The 19,152-nt window shown below is 44.0% G+C and overlaps 1 long non-coding RNA gene across 1 annotated transcript in view; it reads left to right on the top strand.

The window, feature by feature from the left end:
• The first annotated feature begins 4,981 nt into the window (after nucleotides 1–4,981).
• Nucleotides 4,982–19,152, top strand: part of LOC135973050 (uncharacterized) — a 75,524-nt gene continuing 61,353 nt past the window's right edge. The window contains exon 1 of the long non-coding RNA XR_010589756.1: nucleotides 4,982–5,135. This is a non-coding gene — a long non-coding RNA (uncharacterized LOC135973050). The remainder of the gene's footprint in view (nucleotides 5,136–19,152) is intronic.

Genomic DNA, 19,152 nt, shown 5'->3' with positions numbered 1-19,152 from the left:
TTGAAACTGCACTTCATTGTTCATGTGCATAATAATTACCCTTCTGTGTGGATCAAACCTCCAGCACTTTCTGCAGAGTTTTGTATAAAATTGTGTATATATAGATAAGAGGAAGATAAAATATAATCTATTCTGCTCCCAATCCTAAATATGTTAATAGTGTGGTTTTTGCATCAGCGTGTGAGATGTTGGTGCATAATTTGCAAGTAATATATAACAGATGGCACTGAACTGTTGCATTGCTCAAGGCTGTAACATTGTATTTTTTTTTATAAGGGTGTAGTGAGGAGAAAAGATCCCCATTCAGATATGAAACGTATCTCCATGTAAAGCTGAACTGCATAGACTTTAAGGCCAAAAAGGACCATCCTGATAATCTAGTCTGACCACCTGAACATTGCAGGCCACAAAAACCTTACCCCATCCACTCTTGTAATAGACCCCTAATCCCTGTCTGAGTTACTGAAGTCCTCAAATCATGATCGAAAGATTTCACATTACAGAGAATCCACCATTTACTCTAGTGTAAACCAGTAAGTGATCCATACAGAAGAATGTGAAAAAACTGGCTGCTTGAATGCAAGTAATATACAAAATAAAAGAGAACAATAAATATGAATGATTTATGAATATAATTTAGTGGGGGGAAGAGAAGCAGGCTGAAAAAAGTTATAAGTGGGAGCACTATTTTTCTTTTTGCAATGTTTTTGCTTGTTAAAAGCTATGAAAAATAAATGGAGACCTATTTTTTTAAGCATTATTACTGCTTTTATAATTTTACTTGTAAACACTTAGTAAATGAATGGGCTCAAAAACATAACAAAAACATATAACTTTTAAACACAAAATGGGCCACAACAATATTCGGAGTCCATCTACATTAGAAATAGATGTGCCAGACTGAACTCTTATAGGCATGGATACTAAAAGCATAGAAAAAAGGTGACCTTTTATTGGTAAATAGTATTCAGAATTCCTGGGAGAAACCAAATGTCCAAATCAAGTGATAACTTTCTCAGACAACAAAATGTTGAAGAGTTAGACAGTTCAACATTCCTGATCCAAGATAAGAGTGGAGTAATATGAAAGACCCTAGGAGAAAATCGAAAACTTCTTTGCAATATATGTGCAGACCAATTACTTTCTATATAGAGTTGAGAATGACAGAAATGCTAGACTCTCTGGGCAAGCATCCAGCCAACTATACCAACCTCTAGAATGAGAGCTCAGCCCGTTGGGGGAAAGCGCTGGATGTAGTATATCATGACTTTAGTAAGGCTTTTGATACTATCTCTCATGACCTTCTCATAAACAAAGTAGGGAAATACAACCTAGATGGAACTACTATAAGGTGGGTGCATAACTGATTGGAAAGTTGTTCCCAGAGAGTAGTTATCAGTGGTTCACAGTCATGCTGGAAGGGCATAACAAGGGGGATCCCACAGGGATCAGTTCTGGGTCCGGTTCTGTTCAATATCTTCATCAGTGATTAAGATAATAGCATAGAGAGTATACTTATAAAGTTTGCAGATGATACCAAGTTGGGAGGGGTTGCAAGTGCTTTGGAGGATAGGATTAAAATTCAAAATGATCTGGATAAACTGGAGAAATGGTCTGAAGTAAATAGGATGAAATTCAATAAGGACAAATGCAAAGTACTCCACTTATGAAGGAACAATCAGTTGCACACATACAAAATGGGAAATGACTGCCTAGGTAGGAGTACTGCAGAAAGGGATCTGGGAGTTATAGTGGATCACAAGCTAAATATGAGTCAACAGTGTAATGCTGTTGCAAAAAAAGCAAACATCATTCTGGGATGTATTAGCAGGAGTATTGTAAGCAAGACATAAGAAGTAATTCTTCTGCTCTACTCTGTGCTGATTAGGCCTCAACTGTAGTATTGTGTCCAGTTCTGGGCGCCACATTTCAGGAAAAATGTGGACAAATTGGAGAAAGTCCAGAGAAGAGCAACAAAAATGATTAAAGATCTAGAAAACATGACCTACGAGAGAAGATTGGAAAAAAAATGGGTTTGTTTAGTCTGGAGAAGAGAAGACTGAGGGGGGACACGATAACAGTTTCAAGTACATAACCGGGGTCACTGGGAGCTGCAAGCTGCTGTACCTGCAGAGGCTCAGGGAAACAAAGCATCTCATGGCCTGCCAGGGGCTTACCCTGAACAAGCTGCGAACCAAGTTTGGGAACCCCTGGTCTAGATAATACTTAGTCCTGCCTTGAGTGCAGGGGACTGGACTAGATGACCTCTTGAGGTCCCTTCCAGTTCTATGATTCTATGATTGTCCTTTCTCACATCAAAAGCAAAACATAAATATGTTCTTCCTCAAAAGGAAATAATCAAATCCAGTCACTGTTTTCCCCCACACAATGTAATGGCATAACCTTATAGACTTGAGGGTGCATTGTGGTTTCCTGACAACAATAGGTGATTGGTGGAATGGCAGCAATCAGTTGTGTGTTGTACCCTTAACTCTGCATCATGCCCCATAAAAACTGTAATCCAGATGCCAAAGAACCAAATCTCCCTAGTATTAGCTCCTGTGGCCTGACTATAGTTTCAGGTGGAACATCCCATTTAAAAAAAAAGTGTAGAGCAGTGTGGTCTAACGGCTAGGACAGTGAAATGGGAGACACGAGACACAGGTTTTATTCCATGCTCTGCCACTGATCTGCTGAGGCGTGTAACTTCACATCTCTGTGTCTCTGTTTCCCCTCCCACTATTTGTCTGTCTAGTCTATTCCGGTCATAAGATGTTCAAGGTAAGGACAACGTCTTACTATGTGTTTGTGCAGTGCCTATCATAATAGTGCCCCAAAGAAGGTATATTGTTCAAGGGAGAATAACTGACACATGACATCCCAGAGGTGGCTGTATTTCAGTAGTAGGTAAAGATTTCAATCCACTTCAGGGTTAGAGCTGATCATGGGAAATCCCAACTTTTTAAAAGTTGTTTTTGTTTCAAATTGGAACAAAAATATAAAAATTTTAAAAAAAGGAGAATGAAAATTTTGATTCAGAAACATGTTATGATAAAACAAAATGTTATTATAAAAGGGATTATATATTAATAACACATGTAGCATATAATATACAAATTGAAACAAATGAAACAAAGTCAAAACTATCTTTTGACAAATTGCTATCAAAAATTGACACTTCCTGTTCAGATGATTTTTTTTTTAACCCTGCTGTATTCAGGATGACAGTCCTACTGTACCTAAAGTATGGTAGATTTTAGAACTGGGTATATGCTTTTTGTCAGATAATGTATTAGATAAACAATTCTGGTTTTTATCAAATAATTTGTGTGAATCATTCAACCATTTGCAGAGTTGGCTGAATAGTACATGTAACACACATCAAAATAACAAGACATATTGAGTCCTGAAATAAAAGGCAAAAAGCGGATTCATTCTAATTCAAAGAATTTATATGGACAAATTAATAGCAGATTTACAAAAACAGTAAATCTGTGATCCTCACTCTGTCAATGACACAAGTGAGACTAAGCTCATTGCAGGTTTTCAAGGTCACTATCTTGTGTAAATCATTAAATATTCATTGGGCCAGCTGTCCATTCTAACCATTCTAAACATCATTGTTCTTTGAAAATATTGTGTTGTTTGGTTATCTTGAGGGTGGTTATTTTGGCTTTGATTTTTTTATAGTCAAACACCACAGCATTGCAAAACAAGGTTTGACAGTGATCCTGCTGAAGATAGCTTTCATCAAAATGCAGTCTGCCTATTGTCAAGCTCAGAGAGGGAAAAGCTGTCACTGATTAAAATCCTGTAATGTATAGTGTTTTCTCACTATCACAGGAGAGATTGAAAACAGTCTTCTGGAACAGATCTGCTTTTGTTAATCCCTCCTGTTTCCTTTTGGAATAACAAGGATCTTATAAAGGTGCTCTGCTGCTACTCCTAGTGGAATATCATAGATAAAGACATCCCCAATCACTGGATGTTTTCTAATAGGAGCCAAAGTGTCAAAGGAGTCAGTTATCAATGCAGTAATTATGGAAAGGAAGGAAGGAAGGGGGGGAGGGGGGGGAAGGTTTTGCCTAAAGGAAAAAAAAAGTAGAAGGCAAAGTTGTAGTGAGTATTATTTTCCATAATGTAGGCCTTTATGAGATACAACCATGCTGGAGAGGATATGGAATAGCAGTATACCAGTGCTTCTCAAGTTATTCATCCCATAAAGCACACAGACAGGGAAAATGGCTCCAGGGATGTCTGGAGATGGAGAGAGTATATTGAGACGTGGCTCCCATGGAGGGACAGCCACCATGCACCTTTAATCTCCTTCCCACACATCAGCCACATTCTTCCACCAGGTACAGAATTGGGGAGAATGTAGAGGTTCTCACCTCACCCCCTTCGGAGTTCCTGGGCTAAATTGTCCCCTACATTCAGTCATCTTCCCATGGGTTCAGTTACCCAAAATTGCCCTATAGCAGGCAAAGCCAGCCACTGCAGGATCCACTCCTCGGCAAGGGGATTCAGGTGTGGGGCCGAGTCATCATGACACAATGGCTCCTACACTAACTTCACCTCTCCTGCAGCCAGGGTAGAGACTGGGGGAAAGGGGTGTAGCTGAGACACCTGCATCATGGCAATCTCTGGCTGCTGGGGGACCAGCATGGCACAAAAGGGCCAGAGTATCAGGGGAGTCCAAAGGTGGGGTAAAGCTCCCTTGGAACATCAAGTTCCGGAGCTGCATGAGCACATCTCAGCCAAAGGCAAATATCGGAACATCTAATTCCATTATTAAACAAAACCAGTAAAAAGCAGCTATGAAATTAGTATATTTTGGGGTTAAGGGTGTCTAAACCCCACACTGGTAGACAAGGCATTAACAGGACCCTGAGAGCTCAATTAGCCCACTTGTTGCACCTGGAGGGGTATCAGCATCAATTCTTTATCACAGCCAGCTGGGGGAAGAGCTAGGTTTGTTTCATAAAAGGAATGAAAATCCAGGTAGGAGGAGATTCAGGAGAAAGAGAGTGATTTAGGAGAAAAAGCATTTAGTACTTTTCTTCTAGGTGAAAAGAGCTACAGGAGGCGGGGTAGACCTGTGGTCAGCCCAGAAACAGTGGGATGGCTCCAAGGAGGTAATGTGGGTTATTGCTGTGAAAGCAGAACTGCGCAATAGAGAACTGCAACCTCAAGTCTTGGATGGGTGGCTGTGGCTTAAGCAGTGTTTTGTATCCTTGGAGGTTTTTGAGCCTTGCTCGAGGTTGTTGGGAGTAAGTGCTGGGGAACCTACTACTCTAAGGCCTCGTCTACACTACGAGAGTAGTTCGATTTTACTTGCATCGAATTTTTGTAATCGATATTGCAAAGTCGAACGTGTGTGTCCACACTAAGGACAGTAATTCGACTTTGTGCGTCCACACTAACGGTGAAAGCGTCGACATTCGAAGCGGTGCACTGTGGTCAGCTATCCCACAGTTCCCGCAGTCCCCTCTGCCCATTGGAATTCTGGGTGTAGCCGGCAATGCCTTCTGGGTAACAAAATGTGTTGAGGGTGCTTTTGGGTAACTGTCGTCATCCGTCCATCACTCCCGCCCTCCCTCCCTGAAAGCGCCGGCGGGAAATTATTTCGCGCACTTTTCCAGTCATTGACAGCGCGGACGCCACAGCACTGCGAGCATGGAGCACGCTGCGACCATTGCTGCAGTTGTGGCCGCTCTCAACGCCTCGCAGCTTATCATACAGGTTTCCCTGAGGCAGATGCAGAAAAGTCAGGCGAGGAGGCTACGGCACCGCGGTGATGTCCTGAAGTCTGAGAGTAGCACGGACCTGTCAGAAAGCAGGGGACCCAGCGCCGAGGACATCGCGGTGGCAATGGGTCATGTTGATGCCGTGGAACGGCGATTCTGGGCACGGGAAACAAGCACTGAGTGGTGGGACCGCATAGTGCTGCAGGTCTGGGATGAATCCCAGTGGCTGCGAAACTTTCGCATGCGGAAGGGAACTTTCCTTGAACTTTGTGAGTTGCTGTCCCCTGCCCTGAAGCGCAGTGACACCCGGTTGCGAGCTGCACTGAGTGTACAGAAGCGAGTGGCCATAGCCCTCTGGAAGCTTGCAACGCCAGACAGCTACCGGTCAGTCGCGAACCAGTTTGGGGTGGGCAAATCTACCATGGGGGTTGTTGTGATGCAAGTAGCCAAGGCAATCGTTGATGTACTGCTGCCAAAGGTAGTGACCCTGGGAAACGTGGAGGCGATCATAGATGGCTTCGCAGCGATGGGATTCCCAAACTGCGGTGGGGCCATAGATGGAACTCACATCCCTATCCTGGCACCGGACCACCAGGCCACCCAGTACATTAACCGAAAGGGCTACTTTTCCATGGTGCTGCAAGCACTGGTGGACCAACATCTACGTGGGATGGCCGGGCAAGGTTCATGACGCTCGTGTTTTCAGGAACTCTGGTCTGTTTAGACGGCTGCAACAAGGTATTTACTTCCCGGACCACAAAATAACTGTTGGGGATGTGGAGATGCCTATAGTCATCCTCGGGGACCCAGCCTACCCGCTAATGCCCTGGCTCATGAAGCCCTATACTGGCGCCCTGGACACTGAAAAAGAACTCTTCAACTACCGGCTGAGCAAGTGCAGAATGGTGGTGGAGTGTGCTTTTGGCCGTCTCAAGGGGAGATGGAGAAGCTTACTGACTCGCTGTGATCTCAGCGAAACCAATATCCCCATTGTTATAGCAGCTTGCTGTGTGCTCCACAATCTCTGTGAGAGCAAGGGGGAGACCTTTATGGTGGGGTGGGAGGTTGAGGAAAATAGCCTGGCTGCTGATTACTCACAGCCAGACAGCCGGGCGATTAGAAGAGACCAGCGGGAAGCGCTGTGCATCCGGGAGGCTTTGAAAGCAAAGTTCCTGAGTGAGCAGGGTAACCTGTGACTTTAAAGTTTGTGTACTGAGAAGCTAAACCTGCCCCCGTTTCTTTACCCAGTTAATGTTGACTATCCTATCCAGTTACATACCCCCTTCACCCCCCTTCCAACACACGTTTCGAAATAAAAATAGTTCAACTTTGTTAAAGCACACCGTTTTCTTTAATACGGTTTTCGCGGGAATTTTTTAAAACTGGGACGCAGACTGTGGTGCGGAGCGGGTGTAGTGTAGTGACGCGAATGCAGCTTCTAAACTCAAGGATTGACAGGCTCCGCTGCGGTGGGATGGTTGTTTCAACGGAGCCTGTCACCCCTCCTGATCGGGACTGTGTGTATGGGGGGGTCTATGTGACTTTGTGGCAGGGGGAGGACAGTTACAGATCCCCTGCTGTGTGGCTCTGTGATCCTGCCTAAGGACCGCCGCTTAAGATCTGTAACTGCCCTCCCCTGCCACAAAGTCACAGAGCAACCCACCCCCCACCACATAACATGAAAACAACCTCCCAGACTAACCAGGGTAACTAGTCACTGCATCACTGCACTGTGTATGTGCCCTGCTGCTGTGCCTGCCCCCGACTATGTACCCTGCCAAAGGTGACTGTCCTGTCCAATTACCAACCCCCTTTCCCATCCTCCTCCAAAAGAACATGATTGAAACAATAGTTTACAGAAACGTATTTTTTATTATCAACTACACATGGCATTGGGAGGTGAAACTTGGACGGGGGCTTGTGTCAGGCGGGAAGGAAAGAACTTTTCAAATTTTGGGAAATGAGAGCCTTCTGCTACTAGAGCTCTCTGCAGGGGTGGAGTGAGAGTTAGCAGGGACTCTGCCGCCTCTCCTTCTTTGCACTTTGGGTGAGGTGGGTATGGGACTTGGTGGCAGGGGAGGGCGGTAAGAGATGGACTGCAGCGGGGCTCTGTCCTCCTGCCTCCGTTCCTGCAGAACATCCACAAGGCGCCGGAGCGTGTCCGTTTGCTCCCTCAGTAGTCCAAGCAGCGTTTGAGTCGCCTGCTGGTCTTCCTGCCGCCACCTCTCCTCCCGATCCATGTTGGCTTGGTGCATTCGGGTCAAGTTCTCCCGCCACTGGGTCTGCTGTGCTGCCTGGGCTTGGGAACAGGCCATAAGCTCAGAGAACATGTCCTCCCGTGTCCTCCTCTTCCTATGCCTAATCCGCGCTAGCCTCTGGGAGTGTGATTCCAGGCTAGGTTGTGAGACAGTCGCAGATGGGGCTGTGGAAATGGGAAAAAGGGAGTGAATTCCTCAGAAAGAAAAATGTAGTTGTGAACAAAGAACATAGTCTTTCTCTGTGAACAAGACCATGCACAGCACCTATCACATGCGCACTCAGCACAAGGTCGAATTTTCGGCCTTCGCATTCAGTGCCTGGGGTCTTGCACAGCACATTTGAGAAGCGGGGCAGCACAACGGAATTTCTGTTGCAGGCAGACATGGTAAGCCGTACACTTGTGGCAGTTTAAAACTTTTAGATTACCACTGGCCTCATTTCACATTTAAAGCTATGTCAGTTCCTGCAGCCAGCAATCCGGCAAGCGGGAACTCTGCCCCTGTCCCACCCCCTCGCGGCTGTCCGCGGGAACGATCCCTTTCGGCTGCCCCTCTCCCGCCTCCACCGCGTGGCTACAAACCAGCGGTTACAGTTCTGTAAAGGAACGGGAAAGCAGTCCCAACACTAACATTCCCCTACCTAATTAAAAGCAGGTCACCATGGCCGACATCACCCTGATGAGGATCTCTGAGAGCGACAGACAGAGAATGCTCCGGGAAAGCCTCCAAAGACCAGGGCCGTATGCCGCCCTGCTATGCAGAGCAATGATTCCCGAGTACATGATAGTCTCGTGGCGCGGCAACGTGTCGTACTTCGGAGGACCCAATAAGGCCGCTCTCCCCAGGAACCTCATGCAACGGCTTTCAAGTTACCTCCAGGAGAGCTTCATCGAGATATCCCAGGAGGATTACTGCTCTATCCCCGGACATATAGACCGCATTTTACTGTAGCTGCAGTAGCAGGGAATAAACAGTAGAGCGGCTTGTGGAGGACAATCACTGAAAACCGGACATTGCTAGATTTTTTTTCAAAACTTGCACTGCCCATGACTAAACCGTTAAGCGCATAGGGCACACTAATCATGAACAACCCATTCTTTTAATTTTTAATATTCCTGTTTTGTTAAAAATAAATGTTTAGATGTTTACAACACTTACTGGCTGATCCTTCACCAGATTCTGTGTCCGGGGTAACGGCTGGGGACGCTTCGTAGGGGATCTCTGTAAGGGTGATGAAGAGATCCTGGCTGTCGGGGAAATCAGCGTTGTGAGCGCTGCCGACTGCCTCGCCCTCCTCATCTCCTTCCTCATCTTCCCCGTCCCCTAACATGTCGGAGGAACCGGCCGTGGACACTATCCCATCCTCAGAGTCCACGGTCACTGGTGGGGTAGTGGTGGCGGCCGCACCGAGGATGGAATGCAGTGCCTCGTAGAAACGGGATGTCTGGGGATGGGATCCGGAGTGTCCGTTTGCCTCTTTGGTCTTCTGGTAGCCTTGTCTCAGCTCCTTGATTTTCACGCGGCACTGCGTTGCATCCCGGCTGTATCCTCTCTCTGCCATGTCTTTAGAGATCTTCTCGTAGATCTTTGCATTCCGTCTTTTGGATCGCAGCTCGGAAAGCACGGACTCATCGCCCCACACAGCGATGAGATCCAAGACTTCCCGATCAGTCCATGCTGGGGCCCTCTTTCTATTCACAGACTGCACGGCCATCACTGCTGGAGAGCTCTGCATCGTTGCCAGTGCTGCTGTGCTCGCCACGATGTCCAGACAGGAAATGAGATTCAAACTGGCCAGACAGGAAAAGGAATTCCAATTCAAATTTTCCCGGGGCTTTTCCTGTGTGGCTGGTCAGAGCATCCGAGCTCGCACTGCTGTCCAGAGCGTCAACAGAGTGGTGCACTGTGGGATAGCTCCCGGAGCTATTAGCGTCGATTTCCATCCACACCTACCCTAATTCGACATGGCCATGTCGAATTTGGCGCTACTCCCCTCGTCGGGGAGGAGTACAGAAGTCGAATTAAAGAGACCTCTATGTCGAACTAAATAGCATCGCAGTGTGGACGGGTGCAGGGTTAATTCGATGTAACGGCGCTAACTTCGACATAAACGCCTAGTGTAGACCAGGCCTAAAAGTAAAAGTGGAATGAAGAGGAGCCTAGGAGGGGTGGAAGATATTGCATTGATAGCCAGTATTGTGTTTTGGCACTATTTATTTGGACCAGTGATAAGCCAGAAGGATGAGACTGTATGTGATCTGTCCGGAGGGTCAAGTCACTAGAAGAACTTGATCACCACAAGGCCTGAATGTCTATCAGAAGGAGGTGACTGAAGGAGAAAGTCTTGCAATGAACTGCTCAGTTGTGTGGGGCTCACTGACTGAGTCACTCATCTACAATTTTATTCTATGTTGCTCATATTCTTCTTTTCTCTTTTCTCTTCAACTAAAATTCTGCAGGCCATTGCTGCATAGCATACACTAGCGATATGCAGTATTTTGGAAAAGGTAAAACAAAAGCAAATTTCCCCCCATGTACAATTACCGGTACACTTTTTTTTTTTTTTTTTTTTGCAAGCACTAGAATATTTTTCAACAGAAATACCATAAAGACTTCTATGCTATAGAACAGGTACAACAGATGGAGGCTGGGATTTTTTCAAAGGGAATTAAGGTTTCAACTCTCATTGAAATTCATTGTGAGTTAGACACCTAACTCTGTCTCCCCTGAATATTGTAGCTGGATTGACCAAATGAACCATAATAAATTTAGAGACACTATTATGGTCAATTGTTCCAATAAGCCACATCTTAAGATGTTCCTGAGTTCTCATTACAGCTGGTATGTTCTGAGCAAAAAATCTATTTTTTTTTTAAACAAAGCCCCCAAACAAAGGTGCAGATTTACATGATATATTGTAATAGATCCAGAACAGGCCTTATAATCAATTGACTACATTTTTAAAGCCCCTAAATAATACAGTACTAGCCTCTTTAATTGACCATAATACAGATGGTGCCCAACTGCTATGCATTTACAGCCTGAAACAAAGCCTACTGATATAAATAAAAAGGCTCCTATTGACTTCAGTGGGCTTTGGATCAGGCCACACAAGCACTCAAAGTTATCCGAATATTCTGAAATTCCATATGACACTAACTGCTTCCATTTTATCTCCTTCGGTGTCTCCAGAAAATAAAGAATGCGTATAAGAATCCTAGATTATAACCACTTTGGAGGGCCTACTTATGATCTCGCTTTAAGCAATGTAACTTCATTGATTTCAATAGCCTCATTCCTGACTTGCACTGCTGTGAGGGAGAGCAGAATCAGGTTCTAAGGGTTTAGATAGGGAAACAGAGAGAGAGCCATATCTGTTGCAAATCAATTAGCAAAATTCAGCAATGCGTAATTATGTATATGTAGGCCCAGGCTGAATAAAAAGCAGAAGTTATTATATAAATATCTAAATACAAGATACCTTAATAAAATTAAAAGGTAGAAGACTCCAAACTGATTAGAGGAAATATAGTGGTGTGTGTTTGTGGGTGTGTGGTTTTTTTTTGTTTTTTGTTTTTTAACGCAACAGGCAATTTGACAGTGGCACTCACTGCAAAAGATGTCACAGAGACCAAAAGTTTAGCAAGAGTCAAAAAGGGATTGAACATTTATATGGATAGTAAGAATATTTAGCATTATAACACCTGCTGACCTGACAAGCCAAGGGCTATAAAGGCTGGGAAGGAGCCAGAAGTCAGGGGGCAGCAAGGGAGAAGTGAGTCAGGAAGGGAGCTGGAGGCCTCCTAGCTGAATACTGACTCTGCCTGTAAAGCTTGTATATATGGACACTGGTGGTGGGACAACCTTAAGTAAATAAAGACACAGGTGTTGCACAGCCCTGAAGCCTCTCTGAGCATTATTGGAGAGAGCAGGTGGGCCCCAGAAAGAGGGGTGGGTCATGAACCCTGTTACAAACCCTGAAGGCAGAAGTAAATATAAGCATACATCCAATCCTGAGGTGCTCCCTAGAACAAAGAGTAACAATCTGAGGAACTGTAAAGTAGTTTTGTTTGCCTTACTGCGTACTTGACATTGATAGGAGATGAACCATAATTTACTTGTTGCCTAAGGCAAATTCAACCAAGTTTCTCATCAACTAAAAAAATCAGTACAGTATTGTTGTTGAACATGCACTTTAAATATAAAATATTTTATAGCTTTCAGATGTGTTATGGCACCAGTTATGCATAGATTCACCTTGAGTACTTTGAAATTGGTACAGAGTTGTGAATAGCTGTTCTAATGGGTGAAAGAATTTTAACCATGAAAATGTATCCCCCGTATTGCTGAGGCTATACTTATTTAACATTTATCTCTACAATAGACCATGGGTTCTGGGCTGCACCTTCAAGATTATTATATGAAGGTGAGAGAGGAATCTTTTCATATTACCTTATGCATGCAGCTTTGTTGGTTGTCTCTCTCCTTCAGAGATATGATAAACACTGTGTAAAGAGATGCTGGCTAGACGCATGTGGGAGGAACTTTTTTAAAAAGGGCAAAACTTGAAAGCACTGAATAAGATGGGGACAAGTTACAGCTGAAACAGATTCTGGGGGCTACTGAAGGAAGTTTAGAAAGTTCCAGCAACACTGTTCAGGCTGTTTGTTAGGCTCCACATAAATTTCTGTCACTGAAGAGCAGAGGTCTCTACACTTGTGGCCACACTGAAGTATCCACTGGGTGTGTTGGGGGTAATGGAATGTAATCAGGGGCTGAGGGCTTAAATGCAATCTCATTACTGCAAGTGATGCATTTGTGGGGTTTCAGTTTCTCCTGCTGCTTATTGTAAGGACAAGTATTGTTTTAGTAGTGTGGGAGTGACTATGCTAGTGAGATGATGTAAACCTTGAAAGGGAATCTTGAACAGATTTTCACACGTACACAGTGTATATAGATTGTCTATGTAGGGTTCAACTCCCCCTTTCTGTAGTTTAATTCTGTCTTAATGTTATTAGGTAACACTGTCTAATTGGCTGGGTCCTTATCTCAGGACTGCTCAGTCCTGCCTCTAGGTCCTCTCTGTGTCAGATCCAAGATACCTTTCTTGGGACAGCCCAACTCTGAAGCCAGCGTTTTTCCTTTTTATTCAGATATCCCTTGTGACAGACCCAGACCAGTGGACAGGAGTCTGGTAGAGGGCAAATAAACTGGTCACTGGATGAGTAGTTTTCTGTTTCCTGAGTGACCAGAGCAGGGGCTGTACTAGAGTAATCAGGAACCTGCTAGAACCAGTTAAGGCAGGCTAATTAGGACACCTGGAACCAATTAAGAAGCTGCTAGAATCAATTAATCAGGGCACCTGGGTTTTAAAAAGGAGCTCACTTCAGTTTGTGGTGTGAGTGTGAGGAGCTGGGAGCAAGAGGTGCAAGGAGCTGAGAGTGAGTGCTGCTGCTGCTGGAGGACTGAGGAGCACAAGCGTTATCAGACACCAGGAGGAAGGTCCTGTGGTGAGAATAAGGAAGGTGTTTGGAGGAGGCCATGGGGAAGTAGCCCAGGGAGTTGTAGCTGTCATGCAGCTGTTACAGGAGGCACTATAGACAGCTGCAGTCCACAGGGCCCTGGGCTGGAAACCAGAGTAGAAGGTGGGCCTGGGTCCCCCCCCCCCCCACCTCCCAATTGACCTGGACTGTGGGTTTTCCCAGAGGGGAAGGTCTCTGGGCTGTTCCCCAACCCACATGGTGAATCTCTGAGACAAGAAAATCTGCCAATAAGCGCAGGACCCACCAAGATAGAGGAGGAACTTTGTCACACCCTTCAGATTTCATATTGCTAGCATCGTATTGGACTGGCTTCAGCCCAAGCCCAAAATGGGAGTTTTCCATATGCGTGATTATGCTATGCCTATATTAAGTCCTGTTCAGTGTGAGCTAGGTAGTTCAAGCCTGAGCAGACTCAGCTGAGGTGCAGTTAAGAAAAAGTACTGTGCCTTCTCTCCTGAGAAACCTGACTGCTGATTAAACATTACAGTCCTTACTTCAGGATGCTGTCAGTCAGGCTTGAATAAAATCTTCAAAGAAGTCAGAACTTCAGAACTGTACTCCACAAATGGGAGGCACTGGCTAAGTAATCCACAGAAAAAAATCCACTCAGCAGCTTCCAGATAAGCTCCTGTGTGCAAGCCTATTCAGGCAGACAAACAAGACCCTCTTGAATTTTGCAGCATACAAGGTGTTACCACAGTGAATCATAAGTCAGGATGGTAACATTTCTCTGCTGGGAGGAAAGGTCCTTTGTCTAAGACAAGCTTTGCCAGATGCCTAGATAATGAAGACCCTGATCCTGCAAGTTGTTCCCAAGGGTTGGACCACCTGGAGTTACTCCAGAATCAGGACCTAAATAAGCATGCAGTGAGAGAATCTCAGTATTTGCAGTATGAGAGATGTCCTAGAGTAAATGTAGTGAAGTAAAGAGAATTCCCTGGATATTGATAGCAATTATGACATTCTGTACCTTGGGGGAACATCCTGGAACCCCCATATTCCTCATTTTTTATAATAATCATTATCTTGCCTTATAAGGCATGCTTTATAAGCATCAGGGGAAAGGTTATGATCTTCTGAAAGTCATTTCTCTATCCATATATGTATATCATTAATGCATATGAAGTTATGAGTATTGTGTTGTATGGTGGTCACTAAAACATGCTTTAAATTGGGGAATCAGCCAGATATTACCTCCCCAGAGGCAACAGCAAGGAAAATAGACAATGCCCAGGTAGGGTGTCAATCAACCCATCAATAACCATTGTCCAGCAAGGGAGCTACAATGCAATGACTCACCTGCATGAGGCCACACCAGGGAAATTGCTCAGTCTGACTCTGCAATGCACCCAGACATGCCTGGACTTGTGTTTTCCAAGCACATAGACTGAGGGTATAAAACTGAATATGGGGGCCTGTGCCGGGTCTTTCTCCGTCACCCACCTACGCTGCAAGCCACAGAGGACACTCTGAAGACTCCAACTAAGGGGATTGGCCCAGATTTCAAGGGTGAAATCTGTGTACTATGAACTGCAATATCCAGTGGGGTGAAAAACTGCTTAGTCGTTGCCCAGTCTTATAGGGTTGAGAGTTTAGACTGTGTGCTTATATTTTATTTTGGTAGGCAAAAAGTCAGTTATCACTTAAACAATTTTATTGACTACAAACGAGAGATTTTTAACTATCTTTACCAGTGAGTTTGTATGAAGTGTGTGGCAAATCTGCTCAGGTTTTGCAAAGGCTGGTGTATATCCACTTCCATTGATGAAATGGTGAATCAGTTAATAAATGTGCACTGCTCAAGATGAGCAGTGCAAGACGGTGTATTCCCGAGATACAGTGCTGGGAGCTGAGGAAATTTGGCTCTGGTGCCTTGCTCTGTGAGATTCATGAGTGGATCTGGAAGCATAGCTGCGTGTGCGGGCTCCACATGCTGTTGTGCTGAGTAATAGCAGCTCCTGGAGGAGTTTGCTGCTGGTCACTAGGGAAGCATTGTGAGAGACAGCCCAGGCTGCAGAGATCTCAGGGGGCACAGCGGTCCCACAGTCCCAGGCTGCATCCTGTCACAACAATATCTAATTATTTTAGATTAAATTGACAGCCTTTAAAGGCCACCACTGTTCCAGAGCAAGGTGAAGTAACTATTATAACTCCCGGGGCCAGGGGGGGAAGGACAAGGACCACTTAATAGCATTCCTGATTTTTTTTAAGTTGCGCCATTAATTTAAACATTTTTGCTGTAAATGCCTCCATGACAATGTATGAGAGAAGATGAAGATGACTTCCAAAGTCTGATATCTGTGTGTGTTAATAGGATAGTCTCTCCAGACAACTCCAGTGATCCTTTCACCAAGGAAATTAAACTTGTCTTTGCAGATAAAGTAAATCTTAGACATGCCATGGAAAAAGTGGGAGTGATTGACATAAAGCAAAACTTGTGGATTGTTAATTCTATGTTGGTAATTAAAAAGTAAAGTATGGACACCTATTAATCCACAGACTTCAATGTAGCCTTAATTTGAATATAATCCAGTTAACGTTGTTAAAAGAGCTAGCTAATCTCAAAAGCAAAATATTCAGTCATATTAGAAGCATTATTTAGTGAATTCTTTGGGGTTAGTCAAACCATAAGTTAACAATCTTTAATGAATTCTCTGAATATTATGGGCCTGGTTCTCATCTCTCTTAAGATAACAGTCCATGGCTGTAATTGAGCAAAGGTACCATAAAGGTGCTTAACTAGCTATCCAATCATTCCACAGGAATATCAAGTATCCTAGGTTGGTGTAGAGCCACCATAATGGCTCTATTTCATCTCCCCTGAAAACACATGACATAGATGTATAACCAGAGTGCATCTGCTCTCTAGTTATTCCTGGCTGCTGGAATGATCCTTTGGGGACATATTGTAGGCAGCTAGGTATAGGTTGAAGCAACACTGAGGCTGTTATAATTTATGCTAGGGGCTGAAACATTTGGGAAGTGATAATGGTGAGGTAAAGACACCAGTGCCCCCACCCCACCCCACCCAAGCATCATGTCTTGCAGAAAAACCTGGTAGCTGGACCCAAGAATTGGGATCTGTACTTCTAAACAGAGGTTGCTCTGCAGTGGGAGCCAGCAACAAAAATTGTGTGTTCTTTCAGGTGAAAGCATGGTTATTGTGAGCCCCTTGAATGACCACAGGGGTATGCTGCTGAACCCCCCTCCCTCTGCCCATGCCTGCACAGCTAAACATCACCTTTAGAATCTCACCCCTTAAGTAAAGGAAAATCTGAAAAAAAATATTGGCTTTTGTATTTGGTACTATATTGCTATCATTCCTGTCTGGTGCTGTATGAGAGAGGATAGAAAACGCATGTCACCGGAAACTACTTGCAGCCCAGCTCCTATAACAAATAAAATGCTGAAAAATGTCAGGTACCTCATCTAACCGGATATTGATTAAAACAAAACTCATTTTGAAATGATAGAGGCTTTGCAGCAGGTACTGCCATCGCTGTTCTGTTACTCGCAGCCACCTGCGGCAGGTATCTTGGCATGACATTGGCTGAGATCTAAAGAAGATGTTAGACACAGCTTTATTTAAAAATGCCTCAAAGAAAACCAATTTATATAGAATCGGGCAACAGACAATTGATTGACCTGATCCTTCTAAATCCGGCCTACTTTATGTGGATAATTAGATCAGCTTTCAATTGCAGTATCTATTGTTTGTCTAAGGACTTCATCCTCTTGTCTGATAAATAATGCATTTCCATCCAAATCTGAATGGTACTACTGGGGACTAATATGAAGAAGTGCTCAGCACAATTTTAAATTAGGCCTTAAGAAATTGTCTCGTGAATATGCACACGCCTGCCTGTGTGTGTGGCTTTTTTAAACTGGGACTAACCTAGCTGAGATTTTTTCCTTTCAAAAGAACAACATAAAATAGGCACAGTAACTAGAATAAAATGAATAAATTACATCTACAGTATTAAAAAGCACTATTAAATCAATTGTGAAAGAGCCTGTTTCTGGCTGGGGAGCATGCATGTTCATAGGGCACACTGTATATGAGGTTGATGAAGGATGCTAGTGATGGACTCAAACTCCATATTTTTTCTGATCGAAATCTGAATTTCTCAATCTCAGAAGGGCTTAGCTCCAGGGCTTTAATTCAGGCCATTTCTTACAGGATGGTTCAGTATGTGGCACTCTTCTAACCCAAACTCAGATCTTAAGACCACCAGATCATCTAGTCTGGCCTCCTGTATATTACAGGCCACCAGCACCCACACACTAAACCACTATTAGACCAAAGTCCATTAAGCCCAAATGTCATAGGCATAATATTAGGGTGCCCTGTGCTGCTGAAGATATAATAGGGTCAAATTCAGGCTTGGTGTTAGCAGGTGAAACACTTGGCATATATATATTATATTATATTTGGATGAAAGGCAAAATGGAGGTTCTTAATATGTATTAAAGCTTCAAAGGTACTTTATACAATAGTAAAGGTATTGGCCTCAGTGTTCTGAATACATCAGTAGTACAGAGACAAGGTGGAGGAGGTAATATATTTTATTGAACCAAGTTCTGTTGGTGAGAGAGAAGATATCGAGTTTGCACAGAGCTCTTCTTCAGGTCTGGGACATGTACTCCAAGTGAATATTTTGTCCTGTGAGGTTTAAAAGCTCTCCAAGATATTGCTAAATGTTACATTTTAGAACACAAAGTAAAATAAAGTTATCTGTACAAACTAAGTTTAAAAACTGGGGAATACAATGAGAATTTCTGCTTAATTAATGGGAGTGTGTGCGGGGGGGGGACTTTGTTTAGTAGCCCATCCTTTGGTGGGGGGAGGGAATCTTGAACAGAGCTGTATCTTTAAGGCCAGACCTCTTTGTTTTGGAGTATGTTCAAAACTTAAATTAGGTTTATCAGAACATTCTTTTAAAAATCAAAGTTTTGGATTTTTTTTAAGGAATTGAGATTTCACAACTTTCAAAATGTATGATTGTCATAAAAGACCACACAGTATTTTCAGATGTTTTGTGTGACTACAAGTGAAAATAGAAGAAATGTCACCTTTAACAAAAGGTTCACATCTTTATTAAAAAAAGACTCCCTTGTAGATGGAGATTCAAAGGAAAGGCTAAAAAATATTTCTTCAGAGTAGCAGAGTTCTGAAAGAAAATTCCTTTACTGCGGCATTATCAAACTTTTTGATACCTGGGACAGGCTTGCTGACTTTCTAAACTGTCAGGGAAATCTCAGGGACTGTCAAAGAGGCTGCCACAGAGCAGTGCCAGTCCATGGACCAGTCACTGAGAAACACTGCTTTACTGTATTAAGATTCCAAGTAACTGCTCCTAGCTGGAGGAAACTTTCTATGGTTATGGGCATGTTAGGCAAAATGCTCTGGTCCCCTCCACAGGTGTTCCTAGTTTAAAAGCCTGTTGAAATGCCATACTTGCATTGTGTAGGACATGGTGAGACTAGGGAGCAAAAAGCCAATGAAAGGGGACTGTGCACAACGCTGTGCCGGGTAGAGTCATAATATCAGGGTTGGACGGGACCTCAGGAGGTCATCTAGTCCAACCCCCTGGTCAAAGCAGG

Source organism: Chrysemys picta, chromosome 8, assembly GCF_011386835.1.
Source record: "Chrysemys picta bellii isolate R12L10 chromosome 8, ASM1138683v2, whole genome shotgun sequence".
Taxonomy (NCBI): domain Eukaryota; kingdom Metazoa; phylum Chordata; order Testudines; family Emydidae; genus Chrysemys; species Chrysemys picta.
The sequence above is the reverse complement of the archived record's forward strand: the minus strand, read 5'-3'. Positions and strand labels throughout refer to the sequence as shown.